This window comes from Electrona antarctica (assembly GCF_951216825.1).
Source record: "Electrona antarctica genome assembly, chromosome: 15".
Lineage (NCBI taxonomy): Eukaryota > Metazoa > Chordata > Actinopteri > Myctophiformes > Myctophidae > Electrona > Electrona antarctica.
In genome coordinates, this window is record NC_136796.1 from 39,992,580 (window position 1) to 39,998,239 (window position 5,660).

Sequence of the window (5,660 nt, forward strand, 5' to 3'; positions counted from 1 at the left end):
AGATTACACGGTTTCTGCCGACAGTGACAATTATGATTGTATTCTAACATGTCCTGTTCCGTGCTGTACTATTTAATTCTGATGATATAGCACATAATCCCATTCCTGGCATGGCTGTGATCTTAGTTTACAAAGTTCTGCTTGAGGTCTTACACATAATCCAGCCTTTTTTTGCCGTTGAGCATTCACCTCTCGGTGTGGTTTTCACCTGGCACCTCTGAAAAAACCACATTCCCCATGATCCTTTGAGCCAAACGGCAACTGTCGTGCAGAGCAGAGTTAAATCGGCCTCCAAACTAAACAGGCGGGCGCTCACACACACACACACACACAAAAACTCTGGTCACAGCGTGTTCTGCCAAGACACACAGCTCCCACACCAAGAGTGAACTCTGCCTGCATGGTCTGTGTGTGTGTGTGTGTGTGTGTGTGTGTGTGTGTGTGTGTGTGTGTGTGTGTGTGTGTGTGTGTGTGTGTGTGTGTGTGTGTGTGTGTGCGTGTGCGTGTGCGTGCGCGCGGAGTCGGGGTCATGGAGTTGGAGCGACAGGAAGTGAGCAATTGATAGAAGGGAGGGGCAACGAGAGGCAAATGGAGGAGAAAGAGTTTGCAAAATGAACATGAAAATTACCGTCAAGAAAAAGAATCAGTAAAGTGACAGACACACACACAGCTCGTCAATGGAACAGTGACTGATGTAACCCTGGTCTCAATGGGCAGATACCCTGTACTTAAGGACCATTTAAGCCCCCCGTAAAAACCACTCACCCGTGAGCGTGTGTGTGTGTGTGTGTGTGTGTGTGTGTGTGTGTGTGTGTGTGTGTGTGTGTGTGTGTGTGTGTGTGTGTGTGTGTGTGTGTGTGTGTGTGTGTGTGTGTGTGTGTGTGTGTGTGTGTGTGTGTGTGTGTGTGTGTGTGTCCAAGATTGTGAGGCTGAACGGCGGCCATTTGCCCGACAAAAACAACACGCCGCTGGTGATGATTTGTCAGGAGATGAACAAAGTTACGGGAGGTGAGAGAGAGAGAGAGGTGATAGGGAGTGAGAGAGATAGAGGATGACAGACCGAGAGGGATACAGAATGAGTATAGCAATTATAAAAGGCCTGCATTAAAAAAACGTACGTGCGTAAATTGTTCTCAAAATATGACAGTACAAAGGTAAAAGGTAAAAAGAAGGCCTGGGCCATGGCTCAGTGGTCCAGGCACCTTGGCTGGTAATCCAATGGCAGCGTGCCACTGGTTCGACATCCCCGATCCCGACGGCCTTTACTGCATGTCACTCCCCCATATCTCTCCCCATTTCCTGTCAGCCTACTGTCTGTCCCTCCATAAAAAATATAAAATAAAGGCAAAAGCCAAAAAAAAAAGAAAGTATCAAACGCTGCATGTAGGTCTCGTGATAATGATCTGAATTTTAAAAGTAAAAGTAAAAAAAAGTATAGTAAATCGTACTCAAGTACTATAGTACTTGAGTAAACATACTTAGTCACTTTCCATCAGGGGGTTTGGGTGTGTGTGTGTGTGTGTGTGTGTGTGTGTGGGGGGGGGGGGGGGGGGGTGTTGCTCAGGGAGTTAATAAGTGCCTTTCACTGTTGTGGAGGTGAAGATGAGCAGGCTGTGTGACAGCCATGCTTGTCAGACAGCTAAATGGCTTCAAGTGGAGGCAGCGCGGGTAATGGCTGGACGGACGGAGAGGGAGGAGGAATAAACAAGGTGTTGAGGAGCACCCTGTGAAGTCAACCGCCTAACTGTTTCTGTCATCGACCGCCGCGGCCGCCCTGACGTTTCATTCGCCTCATGTCCATTTCCATTGTCTCTCCTTTCTTGTTTTTTTGTTTTTGCTGTTAGATTATCCCTCATGCATGCTCCGCTTTCGATCGAGAGAGATGTGGAACTCGTGCAGGGCTCAGAGGGGGCATGTGTGAGACGTGAAAGAATCCCAAGAATCAAATTTAGAATTTATGATGACAATACAAAGTTTACAAACCCGGCCTATATCCATAGATAGGCCTATATGCAGTAAGGCATTATACGTCTACAACCAAGATATGTTACAGCTATATGTCAACATGTGCATCTTTACATTCACACTATTTTTTTTTTATAATATTTATTTTATTTGGAAAAAGCAGTACAATAACAGCATTTCTATGCATACATAGGACACAAGTGCAGTTCCCAGGATTTTTTTTTCACCCCTCTTCCCTCCCTCCCCCCTCCAAGTGACTCTATCTCCAGTGTCTCTGTAACATCCTTGCTTTCTTCAGGACTACATATGGCATCAAGTCAACACTTAACAGGGGCAAAGGGCAATATCGCTTCAGAGTGTACATTTCAGAAGGAGAAAAAGAAGAAAGAGTGGGCAGACAAAAGAAAAAGACAAAAAAAACAACAACCACGAAACGAAAGTATTTACAATATACATTCACACTATTATATCCATACATGCTTTCAGTTGCTTTATACTTTGTAATGCCCTCATTCTGTATTCAAATATTATAATAATGTTGTCCATTCTGAAAAAGACTAAATTCCAAAACTAGGGATGCACCGTTATTGAAATGTCGGCCCATATCCACAACATCAACAGCTTGAATGTAGTATTTTTTATTTAAAAATGTTCCAACTTGTTGATTCTTTTGAAAGCTTGTGCTCTTTCCTTTTATCACCAAAGTTCATTAATTCATTCACACTCCAATAACATAAAAATCACACAATCAACTTCAACCTGCTTTTTTCATAAATATGTTCGGTTGTTTGTTGCGGTCCGTTCCTTCCAGACCATCGAGTAATGCCGGGCATTGTTTACGTTACCTGGCTGTCAAAGGGAACGAGTGAATGCACTCTATTTTCGACCGCACACAGTCAACGTGTGCAAAATCATAGAGCTCTTTGACGGATTGATGAAAAACAGAGCGCTGTTTCTGCAATTGAGTCAAATTCAGGGCCTCTGGACTCACGGGGAGCATGCGGTCAGTGCACCGCCTGGCTGAACTACAACTACTTTATTTTTACGACATGAGGAGTCGAGCTGTCTAGAAGAGGGTCTGTGAGGCTATCTGGGGCTAATCTCACCAAACCACTGCACTGAGCAGTGCACACATTTCTCGTGCCCACTGCATTTTTTTGTTTTTCTTTTTTTCATGTTTTATACTAGAGCAGTGCCCCACTGACCTATACTTGGAACTAGGGATGTCCCCCTTTTTCGCTTTCGATCCGATCCCGATACCTCAATTTCTGTGTTTACCGATACCGAATACCGATAGTGTCGTGATCTCATGTTGTGTTTATAGCTATCTAGCTATATATCTCGTGTTGTGTTTATAGCAGACTCCTCACTCAAATGTGGTTAGACTGGCATATTCGCCGATACCGATATGACAAATTAGGGCCGATCCGATACTTTTCCAGACACCAATACAGTATCGGGACATCTCTACTTGGAACGATGCAAGTTGGAAATGCATGCAGCTGTGTCCCCTTTTTATGCCCATATATGGAGTTCTTTGTCAGGCATGCCCAAATATGGAGTCTGGCCCCGGACAGAGGCCTTTTGTGGCAGTTCTGGACAACCGTGAGCCCGACGTACTCCACACCGGGCACTTTCCTGTTGGGGTGTCGAACGTGTGTGTCGAATTTGAAGCCTTCAGATCAGGGCTGGGGGATCGAATCGGGCTTAATCCTTGTCCAAATATGGCGATGAATTACGTAATAGTGACCTCATAGACTGGCTACATCCACACGGAAACAATGCTGTGTGTTATTAGTCCCCATCTTGTTTTTGTCCGTGGTTCTTGCTCTAATGCACTGGTTCCATTTACGTTTTATTTGTACAATCTCTGAGTAAAATTAACACACTTTAAATTAACCTTAACCTAAGTAGATTTAGGCCACAGAGATTTTATTTTATTTTTTGTTAAAAGAAAAGGGGGTTTCCCCCCCCCCCACCCCACAGGTTGAACAGCGAAACAGATAAAGATAAAGAATTTCAATACATCAAAAACAATCATAATAATAATAATACATATAAAGCATGACAGGTACTTTACCATTGGAAAAATAAAATTAAAAGAAAAGAAAATAAGTCAGAGATGTTGGCATGATTTAAGTTTTTCTAATGCTGTGGATAAGATGTTAAGTGTGTTTTCTTGTGCCCCGTTGGATCGAGCTATAGAGAGTTCCAGAGCGATCATGTCCATTAATGAGAGGATCCATTGTGAGACCTCAAGTTTATGGGGAAGTTTCCATCTTAGGACAAGCAGTTTTTTTGCAGCTGTCAGCCCTAGTATAGTGATTATCCTGAACAAACATTTATTTAGCCACTCGGCTGCGGGCACAGGGAAAGTATTTGACACATTCAGTAATCAAAATGTCCAAACTTAAACTGCTGTCGGGTGGAGGTTCACTATCTTTATTAATAGTACAATTAATCACAGCATGGTTTGTAAATGCATATAAAAACCGTATGATCTCCCCCTGTGTGGCCATATTAGACCATGCCATTCATCAACTGGTTTGTTGCACCTGTGTCCCTTATGTCATTGCCTGCCAATTAGTGCGGCACTCCAGCACTCACGGCCGACCTGCCCACAACTGGACCAAAGGCACACAGGTGTATACAATTGGCTCCTTCAGGGGGTTCCAAATGCATATCAAAACTGTTGCGGGTCCTTGAGAATCACACTCTAATCTCTCGAGCCTTAAACCCATTCTGGGCGGGAGCCCCTTTTGGTGTTTTAAAGCATTATGTCATGCTTTAGCTGTTGGAAAAATAGCAGATCTACAAGCTCATAGCGCGGCTCCGAGTGCCGCGCTATGAACTTGTAGGTCTGCTATTTTTTGAAAAATCGTGAAAACGTGGAGCAAATCTTTGAATATATATTCTTTCAGAGCGAATGTTTTTTAACTCAAATCTTTGCATCTGGAGGGTCCCTGGAACTACATATTTTCAGATGGGGGGGGTCGGCGGCCAGATACATATAATTCCGGGGGTCTTTGACATGAAATAGTTTGAGAACCACTGACATATAGAAACATAGGTTTTTCAGAAAACTGTCAAGGATTTAGAAGACATTTTTTGTAGAATCGTCCTCGGGTCAAAAAAACTAAAACAAAAAAAAAACAATCCAAGAAGGCTGTTCTTGCATCGTCTCTCCATTAGCACGCTGGCCGACCCAGATGTCTACCCCCCCCCTTCCTCGTCCTCTGCTCCCGGCCCACTCGACACCTCTGCGGTGTCAATAGGATCCATATCAGCCTATAATAACACATTCTGACCTGAGATCAGCTTCTAAAAATGTCTTCTACATCCTGACAGTTTTCTGAAAAAGCTGTTTCTATGTCAGTCGTTCTTCGATTTTTCAAAAATAGCAGACCTACAAGCTCGTAGCGCGCCACTCGGTGGCGCGCTATGAGCTTGTAGATCTGCTATTTTTCAATAGCCAAAGCGTAACATAATGCTAACACCAAAAGGGGGTTCCCCGCTCAAAATGGGATAAGAGAGAAGGCCCCGTGGCACTTTATGCGTTTTTCCTAACAGCGAGCGTAGTCAGTACGTCTGGTGCTGCTAGACTCCAATGCCCCGGCGTGGTGTTGCGAAGGGAAAAGGCACAGAGACTGCCGGAGGGGAACTGTTGTTGTTGTCGTTGGACCGTGGCCGGTGTT